Below are 15,884 nucleotides of genomic sequence, written 5' to 3'. Positions count from 1 at the left end.
CGAATGAATGTCAAAGACTAGGCCGAGAGATTTAAAAATCAATGTTGACTGAGAATCAAAACACGGAAATGTCAAGGGCTGAATGCCAGGCGTTGCAGGCCTAGAAAGAATAAAAATAACCCCCAACAACAGCACAGCGTCCTCTTAAAGGGATCACCTGTTCCATTTTCTCACATCGCTTTCCAGCGTCTCCTGACACCCCAATTTCCCGCTCACTAACTCATTCCCTTCCCTACTGTGGACAGGTCAGGCAGGTAGCCTGGCTCAGCAGCTCTGATTGGTCGGCGATGATTTCATTGTTAAGACACATCCGGGCTTTTTCCCTCCCCGCAACACCTCCCCCAGAGCCCTGCGTTCCGAGCTTCCCTCTCCCGCGTTCGCCCCACCCGTCGGCTGAAGCAAAACAACTGCCTCTCCCCGGACCCCTTCTTATCCTTCCCTGCGCCATCCCTTCCCGTCTGACGCTATGCCGAAGAGAGACGTTTATGTCCTCCAATGAGGGCCTAACAGGACTTTGTTAGCCAATCAGCAGCCAACCCCCTGTAACTCCGGGTGGGACTAGGCTTCCACACCTATAACCGGACAGCGCGTTGGCTCCGTTATGGCGCTTCTTTCACGCACGGCTTAGAGGTCAAAAATAAAGGGGCATGGTTCTCGTAGGACGGGAAGGATCCGCACACACTCTGGATTTGACCGTTTTCGAAGACTAGCCAATCGCTATTTGGATACTTCCCCGCCTTTTGAGCGTTCATTTGAAAAAAGCCAGTGTGACGGACTTGGAAATTGGTTCAGTGACGGACACGCACGGAAAGCCAATGATTAAGGGTTCGGGTCACCCTTTGGACCAATAAGAAAAGAGAATCGCTAGGGCTCGGTCTTTGCGAGGCGGAGGGGCAGGTGGGCGTTATTTGATTGATGGCGATCTCTACTTATGGCTGTTAGGGTGGGTTGGTCCCTAACGCCCAGAGGCGGGGCTGAGTGAAGTAAATGGTAATGAAGGGTTGGGTCTCACTCAGTGGGCGGTGTTTGATGGATAGTTGACCTTGCCAATTGAAGGTGGTCACTAATGCCCAATGGGAAATAAGGACCTGAGAGGCGGGGCATTGTGGGCGGGGAAAGCTAAGTACCGAGGTACAGAGCAGCCGAAGTGGGAGGGAGGGTGGTGATTGACGGGCCGGCTAACCAACCGAATGCAGTGAGAGGCTGCACCGTCCCAATGGGTGGGAGCTGGGGGCGGGGCTCGCCGAGGGGCGGGGAGGACAGGGTGCGGGGAGGGGGTTGCAGAAGGAACGGAGCGGCTGCTGCTCAATGGCGGAAAAGCCGCCGGTGCTCTGACCGCCTGGTCCCCCTAGCAGTTGCGGGGGAGTTTCCTGCCGGCGCGGCTGGAGTCTCTGTTTCTCAGGGTTCGGTGGCTGGAAGATGCTCCAGAGAGACGAGGCTGCGGCGGAGGAGGTGGCGGCGGCCGAATCGGCAACGGCGCTAGGGTGGAGAGAAGGCGGCAGCGGCGGCGGCGGCGGCGTGCGGGGCCCGACGGTGTAAACAGCCCCGGAGGCGGCGGAGGCGGTGGCCGAGACCCTGACGGGGAAGCGGCGGCTGAGGCAGGGTCGCGCCTCGGTCGGAAGCCCGAGCTGAGTGCATCAGGGGTTCTCTGCGGCGGGCAAGAGCGGACGCCCTAGACCTCGCTTCCCTCCCTCGCCCCAGGTAAGGCCGCTCGGCGCCCCGCCGCAGGGGAAACGGCTCGCGGGTACCGCCGAGGCCCCGCACTGTTTTCGGGGTGCCGCCGGCCACGGTCGCGGGCCCTGCTTGCCTTATCCTCGCCTCTTCTGCCGTGGAGCCTGGGGGAGCAGAACGCCGGGCCCGGCTCCTGGGTAGGCCCCTTACCCAGCCGCCGCCTCCGCGCTCGGCCGAGTCTGGGAGAGGCTCGGGGCAGGGAATTTTACTTTGCTCCAGCGCCTGGAAGTAAACTGCTTTCCCCCGTTCTTTTCCAGTACGCGAGCATCTCTTTGAAACCGAAACACCGGGGCTACCCCAGGCCTTAACTCATCCCTTCCTGGATCGTGCTTATTCGAAAACCTTACCTTTCCCATTTGTTTCTTCATCAGTTTCTGCCCCCCTCTGCGCTCCACTTCACTTCCTTGTTAAATCTTCTTTTCTCGCTCTTCTGTCTGTGCGTCTCACCACCACCTTCCTTCTTAGTGGCTTTAAATCGCTTAGCCGACTCCGGGCTTCTCTTCCCTTTCTTCTCTCCAACGATCCTTTCCGGATGTCATTCTTTTTAACAGAGAAGTTTTTAAATGAAACTTCTACCGCCAGCAATCCAAATCTTCAGACACCCTTCAAGAGTTGACTAACCAGCTTTTTGCAGCAGATTAGTTTTTTTTTTTTTTTAACTGAGCCTAATATTCTTTAAAAAGAAAAGAAAAACAAAACAAAACAAAACAAAAAAACCAGGTTGTATTCTTAAACGTCAGATGTGAAAATGACACCGAGGTAATTTTAAAAACGAGGGGCTCAGTGAATGTTGAAAGTAGTTATTTCATTTTTTAAGTTGTCTGACCTCTAATGTCGGATTTAGCAGATCTAGAACATTTGCCCATCTTATTTGGCAAAACTGCTTCTTAAGCATTTGATAGCTGGCCCAGATTCATCTCTATTCAAGTCAGCTTAAAAACAACGTGAAAACTTTAAAAAGAAGATATTTTATGAACTAACTAGGAAGCTGTTTTCATGAAGTCACAGTTAAAGACCTTTTAAAATAGGCTCCACATGTTTAATGTATCAAAATAAAGTTGGCAGGAGTCTTGTAAAAGGATTATTTAGGAATTTGAGTAGTCTTAGTGATATGTAGCTATTTTGGGAAAAACATTCTTTTTCTGTTAACAAACGTTTACAACTGTGATGTGAGAATTACTGAGGTTTATTGTGGGATTAACACAGGAACTCATTTTATTTGAGCTACTGCACGGATGTAGAAGTGGTAGATTGTTTGGGTCAGATAGTGTAAGTCCGTATGTTCTGGGAGGTGGAGAAACATGCCATCCACACTGACTGTTAATGGACATTATTTCATTTACTTTCTCTGTTGTGCAATAGCAAAGTTCCTAGTGTTGGCCTCCTTTTTAATAGAGCATTTCTAAATAGAGACAGGTTATTCTAATTATTATAGTCTTTTCCAAATATGAAGTTAAACTATTAAAATGGAAATTTTTAAAGAAATGTTTTTGTAGGCTTCTTGAATGAGCAGTGTGTTGTTTCAGTTGAACTTTTAAAAGTTAGTATTTAGAACAGTTTTTTTGGTCAACATTTTTTTTCAGGATAATTCAGATTTTTCCTGTGCTTTTTTGTTTCTCTCTTGAGTTATTTTCTTTTAATGGTGTTTGTGTTTTCCCCTTTCATTTAGTTTTGCTCTCATAAAGTCTTATCACAGTTTCTACAGTGGCTCTCTATGTTGCTTTATCAACATGAAATAGTATTTTTATGTGATCTTTCATACCCGTTAGTTAAGATCTCCCAGTTTTTGTACATTATCCTTTGAATTTCTTTATGTTGTAATCATTCTCTTAGAAGTGACCAGTGAAGCTTTCAACACCTGTTTTCTCATACCGGGTGTCTGATTTCTGTGAAGACCCCAGGAATGGGTGAAAGCTTTTAAAGTTTGTCTGATAGTCGTGGCAATAAATATTATTTTATGTAAGTAATTAACATGTTCTAATTACCAAATCCCTTGAGATTACATCATCTGAAGGAATGGTATGTCTAAATAGCTGTGCTTCTAAGAATATCTGATTCACAAGTTAAAAAGTTCAGAAAAAGTGGTTTTCTCGTGAAAATTTATTTTCCTATCGTACATTTTTTACGAAGTCTTTTGAATTAAAATTTGATGCCGATAGATTTTTGGCACTCTTGGAAGTGTAGAATTTGCCATAGTGTAGTTCAGTGATTGTGGAGATGCATTAACAATTGTTTCGCCATTGGCTCAATTTTTAAACATGCCCTTGTAAATGAGTTGGTAAACATTTCTTTTATTACACATGATACTGACAGTGAATCTCCTCCCATTGGTGTTAGTTACACATATTATCTACATTGTATGAAAACTTGTATGTTACATGTAACTATTTTAAAGTATCTTGTGACATTACCTAGGCTAAAAGTAGTAAAATAGTATAATTCTAACTCCATAGTAGTCTTTCATAAGATGTAAGTGCTCTTTCATAAGATAAAGTGAATAAAATTAACTTATTAAAATATAATGTATTTTACTTTTTCTGTGAACTATGCCTTTCACAGTTCACTGATTTTAAGAAAAAGTTAGTTGGGAAACAACTGACAGTGTCAGAGTTAGAATAAACTTTCTAAATTCCAGAATTTGAATAACAAAATTTATTCAAGTAATACTAAACATAAAATATAAAATTATGGTTAGTGGTAAGATAATTTGGGGGAATATGGGTACTTCTGGATATCCATTGTGTTTTTTCCTACATTGTATTTGAGTCTTCTTATTTTTTTCTTAGCTAATTTCAGAATTTGGGTTGAAACCAAATAATGTCTTAGTAGCTTTAAAGTTTTATGGTAGAAATATACTTTATATATTATATCAGTGGTATTGCAGATTAAGGGAATTGACTGTCTATGAGGTAAAATTCTCAGATACTAGGTAGACCCTGGAAATGTAATATATTTTCCATCCCACTGTTTTGTACTCAGACTAAATGGTGAAGGTAAATAGGGTAGATTTGGGGAATATTGGTTTTGTAGTTTTTGCTTGACTTTAAAATTTGTAGAATGCAGGGTCTGTCATCTTCCAGCAACTGATCTAACAAGTATAGGTGAAGAAAAAAGTTCTTCATAATCTTTGTTTTATCCTTATTTCTGTTGATGATACTTGTTTATAACAAAACATTGATTTAAAAGAAAATAACTTGATCTTCTAGAGTAATTTAACTATGATAATATCTCTGATAAGCCATTTTGAAATCTTTTTTCAAATGAAACTTTTTTTTTTTTTTAAAGATTTTATTTATTTATTTGACAGAGATCACAAGTAGGCGGAGAGGCAGGCAGAGAGAGAGGAGGAAGCAGGCTCCCCGCTGAGCAGAGAGCCCGATGCGGGGCTCGATCCCAGGACCCTGGGATCATGACCTGAGCCGAAGGCAGAGGCTTTAACCCACTGAGCCACCCAGGCGCCCCCAAATGAAACATTTTAATGTGGTTTAACTTCTTTGTGGAAACTGACTTGAGTTACTCTTTTTTTTTTTTTTTTTTGGTAAAGATTGTATTTATTTAACGGAGACAGAGAGAGGGAGCACGAGCAGGGGGGAGTGGGAGAGGGAGAAGCAGGCCTCCCGCTAAGCAGCAAGCCCAGGGCTGGGCCGGAGCTCAATGTGGGGCTGGATCTCAGGACCACCTGAGCCGAAGGCAGATGCTTGACAGCTGAGGCACCCAGGTGTCCCTGAATTACACTTTTCAGTGTTTAAGCTATATCCTCTCCTTCCCCCAAAGAAAACCACCATTTAGACTAACCTGAGTTATTTGATCAGGTAGTTGAATCAATATTATGATAGTATCAATATTATGATAAAAAGGGGTGCCTGGGTGGCTCAGTGGGTTAAGCCTCTGTCTTCGGCTCAGGTCATGATCTCAGGGTCCTGAGATCCAGCCCCACATCGGCTCTCAGCTCTGCGGGGAGCCTGCTTCCCCTTCTCCCTCTGCCTACTTGTGATCTCTCTCTCTCTCTCTGTCAAATAAATACAATCTTTTTTTTTTTTTTTTAAAGATTGTATTTATTTGACAGAGATCACAGGTAAGCAGAGAGGCAGGCAGAGAGAGGAAGGGAAGCAGGCCAAACCAAGAGCCGATGTGGTGCTCGATCCCAGGACCCCGAGATCATGACCTGAGCTGAAGGCCAGAGGCTTAACCAACACTGAGCCACCCGGGTGCCCCAAATAAATACAATCTTTAAAAATAAAAAAAAAAAAAGTCTTTACTAAATTCTTGATGTGATGACTTTTTCCATAAGTGTAGTCTATATACGGTAGTTTAATTTCTCAGATTTTATAAAGATCATGAAATTTTATTTTTAGCATCATCTAGCAGCCTAGAAAACAAATACCATAAGGTAGCTCATTCTTTTTTTTTTTTTTTAATTTTCATTCAAATTTCAGGGTGTGTTATTTCTCCCTTTCAGTTTAATGTTAATAACAGACATAAACATTTTGCTCTGAATTATGGTAAGTCATGACATAGAGGAGTTCTCGAGTAAATATTTTTCTTTTTTAGCTACAGCTGACTTGTGACCACATCTACAATATCTTCTTATTTCTTGGCATAACATATACCTTTTAGAGTAATACCCTTTGTATGTTATAACTGATTTAACTTTGAGAACCTAGTAGTTTAGGGGTGCCTGGATAGCTCAGTTGTTAAGTGTCTGCCTTTGGCTTGGGTAAGGATCTCAGGGTCTTGGGATCGACCCTGCATGGGGCTTCCCGTTTGGCAGTAAGCCTGTTTCTCCCCCTTCTACCCCCCCCCCCGCTTGTGTTCCCTCTCTCACTGTGTCTCCTATTGTCAAATAAATAAAGTCTTTAAAAAAGAACCTAGTAGTTTAACAATTAGTTGTGATATTTTAACTTATTCATATGTTTAGACAAATTTAACATAGTTTGTAACATTTAAAGCACAGTTTACCAATTTGAAACTTTTTTCATTTACTTGTTTAATATTTACTAAAAATGGACTCAGGTTTATTTCTCTTTCTCGCTCTTTCTCTCTCTCTCTTTTTTTTTTTTTGAGTATGTTGAAATATCAGTATGAAATTACTGGCTTTAAATTGATATCTTTCTGAAAATTAAAGACCTCGAAGTTTGGAAACATAACCCTTGTTGGAAAACTTGTTTTACATTTCCTTTGAACGAAAGAAGACTATTAATATTAAATACATGGCCTGATACTTATTTATTTATTTATTTTTAAAAAAAGATTATTTATTTATTTGACATACAGAGATCACAAGTAGGCAGAGAGGCAGGCAGGGAGAGAGGAAGGGAAGCAGGCTCCCTGCTCGATCCCAGGATCCTGGGATCATGACCTGAGCCGAAGGCAGAGGCTTAACCCACTGAACCACCCAGACGCCCCCATGGCCTGATGTTTAGAGGAGAGAAAGAGATGAACCTTAGAAGACTTTGAAGGAACTTGTCTCACTTTTAGAGATGGGACCAATTATTGGCAGGGGTTTATAGTCAGGATAAGACCTGTGTGTAGTGTTGCTGTGCTTTTTGTCTACATAGAGTGGCCCCCACTTCAAAATAGGTTGTGTAGCTTAAGTGCATTTGTGTGCCAGAAACATGACAAATCTTTTCCTTTGTGGGAAACTGTTTTTTAAATGTGGTTATTATTAGGTATAATCAAGTGTGTAATATAAAAAAAACAGGTTTTTGGGTTTTTTTTTTTTATAAATAGTGTAGACCTGAGAAGCAGGTTTGATAAAAGATAGAGTAATTTGTGAAGTTCTGAAGGATTTTAAAACACTTTAAACCTTGAGAGTAATGTCAGTGATTCTTAAGTCTAACTGCATTTTATTTTCTTGGTGTAGGTATGTATAAGTGCACTCTTAACATGGAAAAGGGGAAAAGGGATAGTTAATAGGTGTCCTTAGAAGTAGGAGAATCTAGGAAAGTCCTTACCACTATGGATACTTACCCTCTCTGGGGAAAGAATGTTTCTTTTTCCCCTCTTCCCATTAAAGCATTGATTTTTGAGTTAATGAACTGGTATTATCTTTAAAATACAGGTGACCCTTCTTCTTTGTCCCTTACAAAGAGGAAATAATGAACTCAAAGCAACTCTAAATGATCAAGTTCAGATACGAGCAACTTTTACTTACTGTAGGCTACCAGCCCTCTGAAAAATAAAGAATTCCACGTATTTAAGAGTAATAGTATTTAGTCTGTAGCCACCCCATCCTCAGCCATTATTTTGGCATTCCCTGAGTGCCTTCTAACATGCAAGGCACCATTCATGGCTGAAGACTGAACAAAACAGACAAAAATCCCTGCCCTCATAGGTTTTATATTCTGATAGCAAACACACTGCCTCAGTTTACATTACAGCTGTGCTCCCTTTATGGATGACTGAAATCAGGAGTGGACAGTTGGGATGTATGGTGTTTTCTATACTACACTTACATGCTGTGATTAGAGCTTTATTTATTTTTTTTTTTTAAAGTAAGCTCTACATGCGACGTGGGGCATGAAGTCACTACCCTGAGCTCAACAGTCATGTGCTTCACTGACTGAGTCAGTTGGGAGACCCTAGAGCTTTACTATTTATTTATTTTTAAGTAGGCTCTCCCTGCCCAGTGTGGGGCTTGAACTCATAGCCTTGAGATCAAGAGTCAGACACTTAATGACTGAGCCACGCAGGCGCACAGAGTATTACTATTTTTTTTCTTTTTTTTTACGATTTTATGTATTTATTTGACAGACAGTGAAAGAGGGAACACAACCAGGGGGAGAGGGAGAAGCAGGCTTCCTGCAGAGCAGGGAGCCTGATGTGGGGCTCGAACCCAGGACCCTGGGATCACGACCTGAGCTGAAGAGAGACATTTAACAACTGAGACACCCAGGCGCCCCCAGCATTACTCCATTTTTAACAAAAGAGAGGGAAGAGGGGCGCCTGGGTGGCTCAGTTGGTTGGGCGACTGCCTTCGGCTCAGGTCATGATCCCGGACTAACAGGATCGAGTCCCGCATCAGGCTCCCAGCTCTTTGGGGAGTCTGCTTCTCCCTCTGACCTTCTCCTCTCTCATGCTCTCTCTCACTCATAAAAAAAAAAAAAAAAAAAAAAAAAAAGAAAGAGGGAAGAAGAGGTTTTCTGTAACTAGACAAAAAGTGATACATGGAAAGCGGAAGTAGGAAGGGGGAAATAATTGTTGTACCTAAGATTAAAAGGTGAGCCAAAGAGAAAAAAGCAGTTCTTGTATGAGGCATGAGGAAAGCTAGGGCCTTCGGGTGTTTCCCATTTACTGCCCATGCTTGGATAGATGAGTTCTTAGATGGGAAAATGGTAGAAGGTAGGATAATGGGAGCAGGGTAAACAGGACTTTTTAACAGAAAGACTGGTTTACGTAACTTGGGATGCACATATAAAATGTATGTTGTTATTTGTGTTTAGAAAAAACGTTGTTGCTGTGTGTGTTCGTTTGTGAGTATAACTGAAAGATTAGTGAATGGCCGTTAGTGTCCGGAAATACTGTCACTGATTTGTGACTGCTACTTCTGTTTTCTGGTTATTTGACAGTTCTGTTGAAGATAGCTGATGGAGCCAGTCTGTCCGAGTTTATTATGCTAAAATTGGTCTATATATTTATTACTGCTTCCCTTAATTCTGGAGCTGTGGTGTGTAACTTGAAGTTGTGCCTTTGTTTCTCCTGCGTTGTAAATTTCTGCATGAGGGTGGCTTATTGCACGATACGAAGCAGATGCTTATTTTTCTACTGTGTGTTATGTACCTTTCCTAGTGATGATCCAGTTTGGTAAAAATGTCTCTTCCAGAGTTTACACAAACATTGCACATTTAAGATAAGCATGAGAGATCTTTGATCTTTGTTTTTATCTTAATACATAATGGTCTTTTGCTTTCATTTGTGAGGCATTGAGTCAGACTCTCATGTGATCTTGCTTGCTGCAATGAATTGAGTTTTTTTTTTTTTATCTTAAAGCAAATCAACTTGTGTGTATTTCAGGGCCTCGATATAAAAATGAACACTGGTTCCATTCATGACCTAAGAGACTTCATTTTTAGGACCCAAATGAAGCCTTCAAATTACTAGTTTCACTTTTAATATTTTTTTTTGTGACTTATTTATCACTTTTTTATCAAAGTGCTGATGTGCTGAAGAATTTGAACTGTTTTTTTTTTGTTTGTTTTTTGTTTTTGAAGATTTTGTTTATTTTAGAGAGTGTGAGTTGGGGAGGGGCAGAGGGAGAGGGAAAGCATCTCAGGCAGACTCCAAGCAGCGTGCAGAGCCTAAGCCCATCGTGGGGCTTGATCCCACGACCCTGAGATCATGACCAGAGCCAAAACCAAGAGTCATTCGCTCAACTGACTGAGCCACACAGGCGTCCCAGAATTTGAACTTTTTGAATATATATTAAATTTAGTGCTGTCAGACCAGGTTCACCAAGCTGTACAGCATTTTAAATTAGAAAACAAAACAAAGCCTTACTTGATGTCTTAAATTATCTCTTGTAACTGGTTTCATTTCTGTAGTACAGAATTTTATTAAAGCTTTGTGGTTGGTTGTAGGTCCTAAATGTAAGGAAACTGAGTTTAATTTCTTGCTATTCTTCTGTTCTCAAGTGTTTTGAAGCAAAATGTGAAAGTGAAATGGTAACTTTTGCCTTAATATATAATAGTTTTCAGTTATACTCTTCTTTTTTTGTTCTATGCCTCTAACTCTGCTTTGTGAGGGAAGTAGAAGTTTGGGAGGATTAGTGAGGATTTAGATTGTGTTATTGCTCTTATCCAACATCTTGAGTCTTTTTCTCAGTGATAGGTTTGTGTTCTAGTTCAGCATATTTGCTCTTCTCTTGTGCTTTTTGTTTGTGTTGCCTTTACTGCCTCTGTGTTTTTTCTTTTCTTTCTTTCTTTTTTTTTTTTTTTAAAGATTTTATTTATTTATTTGACAGATCACAAGTAGGCAGAGAGGCAAGCAGAGAGAGAGGGGGAAGCAGGCTCCCTGTTGAACAGAGAGCCCAAAGCGGGGCTCGATCCCAGGACCCTGAGATCATGACCTGAGCCGAAGGCAGAGGTCCAACCCACTGAGCCACCCAGGTGTTCCTGTCTGTGATTTCTTGATATTTATTTAACTACAGGGTGGCCACCAGGTCTGGAAGCACAGATGCACAGACAATAAATGGTTTATTGATATTCCAGTACAGAATGTTAAAGTAATATCTGTATTTTAGGACTTTCTGATCACCCTGCAGACTGGAATTCTGGTAGGTGGGTCTTTTGTTTCTCTTCAGGCATATATTGCATGGGTAAATTATGGAGTCCCGTGTAAGGTATATTCTGAATAGAAAAGAGAAGCGATGCATAGTTAATTTTAGAGTGCTAGCTGGAATAACATTGACTCTGCATTTTTACGAGGACTGAAAGCAATCTAACAAAGATAAGTCTGAGATTTAATTCGTTGTCAGATATTTTTGCTAACAGTTTGGGAGATGCTATATAGCAGTAGCTTCAGCAGTATACCAAATAAAAAATGGTCAGAGGAGTTGGCCAAGTGGTCATGACATTAGGAGAATATGTGTTTAGGCTGTAACTCTATTATTTCAGAGTAATGCCTTATTAATAATAAAATCCTTCTTAGTTACATATGAGTGGAAACCATTCTATACCCATAGACATGAGAATTACTTGTTCACAAACATGCATGAGGCTTCTTATCAATACATTTAGATATTTCTGAATTTTTGCTGCTTTATGCATTTAGGTAATGCTGTAGGGTGCTTAGCTTAGTTTACTTGTGTGTGTTTTTAAGTGTATATTAAATGTAAGAAGACTTTATATCTGGAATGGTGCATGTTTCTGGAAAAAGCTGCAAAAGGAGGGTGATGATTGGGAGCGTTGACACTAAAGGCAGACTACATGGATTTGAATTCCTCTCCTGTCACTCCGTAAATGGGTAACTTGAAGCAAGTTACTTAACTGTCTCTAAACCTCAGGTTTTCTCATTTGTAAAGTGAATGATAATATATGTTTATTTTTATTTTATTTTTAAAAAGATTATTTATTTGACACAGAGAGAGAGAGAGAGAGATCACAAGTAGGCAGAGAAGCAGGCAGAGAGAGAGGGGGAAGCAGGCTCCCCGCCGAGCAGAGAGCCTGAGGTGGGGCTTGATCTCAGGACCCTGAGATCATGACCTGAGCCGAAGGCAGAGGCTTGACCCACTGAGCCACCCAGGTGCCCCCTTACAGAACATTTTAATAGTATACTGAGTACCTATATACCCACCACTTAAATTCAACAGTATTTATATATTTTTTTACCATATTTGCTTTATATAATCAAATATATATATTTGCTTCGCTGAACCATTTAAAAATAGATTATTTTTTTCTCCTTCTGATACTTCCATCTCTAAATACTTAAATATGAATCTCCCCCTAAAACGGCATTTTCTTCCTACCTACAATACTGTCATCTTATGTAACACAATTATCTAATCCCCAGAAGACATCTAATCCCCAATCCATAAGTAGATTTCCCCAGTTAGGTAAAAAATGACTTATATAGCTTTTCCCTTCCACACCAAGGTCCACCGAAGGATCGTGCACTATTATGCTACATTTACTCTTGTGTCTCAATTCTCTTTTAAATTTAAACACCTACTTAAAAAGTGACCCTCCTTTTGAAGAGACTAATTATCTTGTAATATACCCTGTATTCAGAATTTGTCTGGTTGTTTCTTTGAGATCTTTTAAAAACTTACTCATTTGTCTTCTGTAAGCTGTTAAATTAGAGCTAAAGACTTGAGTTAAATTCAGGTTAAACATTTTGGCCAGGATACTTCATAGTTGATGCTGCTTCATATTACATCACGTCAGAAGGCACAAAATGCCTGTCACACGGTTAGTAGGGCTAAATTTGATCACAGGTGAAGTTGGTGATTCCTAGATGTCCCCATGAACAAGGAGCATTTTCTCTTTAGTGATTATCAGGTAAATTGTGGCATATTTTGTTACCATGCAAATCCATTTCTCCTTCAGAATTTTACTTAATGGATTTAGTGGTTTCTTTCTTTTTTCTTTTTTTTTTTTTTAAGATTTTATTTTTTAAGTAATTTCTCTGCCCAGTGTGGGGCTCGAACCCACCTCCCTGACATCAAGAGTCACATTCTATACCATCTGAACTATCTAGGCATTCTGTGATTTCTTTTTTGAATATGAATCTATCAGGGGTCACCTAGCTATGGCTGATTGGGCAAATTTTGTCTTCCGCCTGCTTTGTAAATAAAGTTTCATTAGAAAACAGTTATGCTCATTTGTTCACATAATGTGTGTGACTGCTTTCCTTTTTTTTTTTTTTTTTTAAAGATTTTATTTGTCAGAGAGAGAGAGTGAACACAAGCAGGGGAACCAGCAGGCAGAGGCAGAGGGAGAAGCAGGTTCCCTGCTGAGCAAAGAGCTTGATGTGGGAATTGATCCCAGGACTCTGGGATCATGACCTGAGCCCAAGGCAGACCCTCAACCAACTGAGCCACCCAGGGGTCCCTGTGGCTGCTTTCCCACTAATTTGGCAGGTTGGGTAGTTGCAAAAGAAATCATATGGCCCTGTACAGCCCCCAGTACTTACTTTTTGGTTCTTTAAAGAAAAGTTTTGCTGAGCCCTGATTTAGTATGTTTGTATATAGTGTCCCCTTTTCCTCATTGTAATGGTAGTAGAGGTATATTATTGGTGTTTATATATTGGGTATTCACATAATTGATTTTTATGGATAGTTTCTGCACCCTGATGTTGTTCAAGGTATAACTGCATATAACGTGCAAATTGTGAAGTTTTTGCTTATATCTCTCAAACTATAAAGTATGGTACTGTACGTGGTTCATAAAATTATATGTTAAAAGCACAGAGATATTTCAGATTAAAAAATTTATAAAGCAAAATGAACATCGAAGTACCCACTACCCAGCTTAGTTTAGGATATAGGACATTCCAGCACACTTGAAACCCTCCTGTTACCCTTAGAGATTTCATCCTTTCTTTTCCCACTGTCCTGATTTTCTGCCTTCCTTCACGTATATGATCTCTGTGTATGTATCTGTGTCTAAATAGCATATACTACTATTACGTCAAGCTCTTAGAGAGATTTTATAGTTTTTGTGTGTGATTGTATATGGAATGTCTTTTCATAAAATTTGCTTTTTTCGCTTAACATTTTTGCGAAGTTCTTCCTTGTTGCTCTATACCTCTCTTTCTAATAGTATTGCATATGTATTGGATACATATTATAGCACATTTAGTCTAGTCTCTTTGGATGGACATTTGGATTATTTTTTTGACTGTAAACGATAGTATTAAAATGTACTTTACATGTCTTTTGATATATTCATATGTGTGAGAATTTCTCTAGAGCACATACTTAGGGGTGTAATTGCTAAATTGTAGGCCTTTTTCATTGTACAACCTACCAAGGTATTTCCAAAATTCTCTCCAAAGTGGCTGTAGCAGCAGTTCATGCTCCCACCAATGGTACAAAAGTTTCTGTTGCTCTAGATCAATATCAGACTGTCCTACATAAATACAACATTGGCCATACATGTAACTTAAAATTTTCTTTTTCTTTTTTTTATTTTTTAAGATTTTGTCAGAGAGAGTGTGCACACAAGCATAACTTAAAATTTTCTAGTAGCCACTTTAATAAATGGGAGCAGGTGAAGGTAATTTTAATAATATGTTTTATCTAGTATATTGAAGAAACCATTTCAGTATGTAAACAGTAAAAATTAATGAGGTGTTTTTGGATTTTTTTAAATTAAATTCTTTGAAATATGGCTTGGGTTTTAGACTTACCAGCATATCTCAGTTTGGATTAGCCATGTTTCAAATTCTTACTAGCCACTGTGGGCCGTATCAGACAGCACAGCTCTGTGTCCTTGTCTGCATTTGGTATTGAGAATTTATTTTTCTTCAATCTGATGAGAGAAACCCTGATTCCTTGTGACTTTAATTTTGCATTTTCCTATTAGTAAATTTGCATTTTCCTATTACTAGTGAGGGTTAGCATTCTCATATGTTTGTTTAGCGGCCATTTGAATTTTTCTTCCTGTGTATTTGCTAGTATCATTTGTTGTTTTCTCTTTTCCTGTTTGTTTTTTTTTAAGATTTTATTTTTAAGTAATCTCTACTCCCAACATGGGGCTGGAACTTAGAAGCCCCAGATCAAGAGTAGCAAGTTCCATTGATTGAGCCAGCCAGGCGCCCCACATTTTGTTTTTTTTCCTTAATGACAAAATCTTGTAGGCATAAATAACAGATTTTCTTTGCCATTAGAATGCTGGTGTTTCTGTTAATTGTGTTTTAAGAGTTTATAGGGATTAATTACATGGTGTGTCTATAAAATGACACAAACATTCAGGGGCGCCTGGCTGCTTGAGGAGCATGTGACTCTTGATCTCAGGGTTGTGGGTTCAAACCCTATGTTGGGTGTGGAGATTGCTTAAAAAGAAAACCTTTAAAAAACAAACACCCCCCCACCCCATTTTTTTTTTTAATTTTTTTTTTAATTTATTTATTTGACAGACAGAGATCACAAGTAGGCAGAGAAGCAGACAGAGAGAGAGGAGGAAGCAGGCTCCCTGCTGAGCAGAGAGCCCGCTACGGGGCTCGATCCCAGGACCCTGGATGACCTGAGCTGAAGGCAGAGGCTTTAACCCACTGAGCCACCCAGGTGCCCCCCCCCCCCATTTTTAACCTAAAGGTAGTTTTGAATTAACTTCAAAAATAATTTGGATTGAAGTAAATGTTTGGAATGGTTGTACTTGAATAGTAATATAGGGGGTGATTGCTTTATTTATTTATTTTTTTTAATTTGACAGAGAGAGAGATCACAAGTAGGCAGAGAGGCAGGCAGAGAGAGAGAGAGGAGGAAGCAGGCTCCCTGCTGAGCAGAGAGCCCAATGCGGGGCTCCATCCCAGGACCCTGAGATCATGACCCGAGCTGAAGACAGAGGCCCAACCCACTGAGCCACCCAGGTGCCCCTGATTGCTTTATTCTTAAGGTGAACAATACTTTGTATATATTTTCCTCTATACATTCTTGTCTTTGCTCAGTTTAGTCTTGCTCTTTTCCTTAACTCTAAGCCCAAATACCCCTA

At 40.2% G+C, this 15,884-nt stretch overlaps 1 protein-coding gene across 2 annotated transcripts in view; it reads left to right on the top strand.

Annotated features, from left to right (window-relative positions):
* Window positions 1-1,270: 1,270 nt before the first annotated feature.
* LOC111155871 (protein phosphatase, Mg2+/Mn2+ dependent 1B) overlaps window positions 1,271-15,884 on the top strand; it is an 82,261-nt gene continuing 67,647 nt past the window's right edge. For both annotated transcript variants that reach the window (XM_022516314.1, XM_022516313.1), the window contains exon 1: window positions 1,271-1,701. The gene's annotated coding sequence lies outside the window, so the exon portion shown is untranslated. The remainder of the gene's footprint in view (window positions 1,702-15,884) is intronic.

Source organism: Enhydra lutris, unplaced genomic scaffold (assembly GCF_002288905.1).
Source record: "Enhydra lutris kenyoni isolate GAN:26980312 unplaced genomic scaffold, ASM228890v2 scaffoldscaffold44, whole genome shotgun sequence".
NCBI lineage: Eukaryota > Metazoa > Chordata > Mammalia > Carnivora > Mustelidae > Enhydra > Enhydra lutris.
The sequence above is the reverse complement of the archived record's forward strand: the minus strand, read 5'-3'. Positions and strand labels throughout refer to the sequence as shown.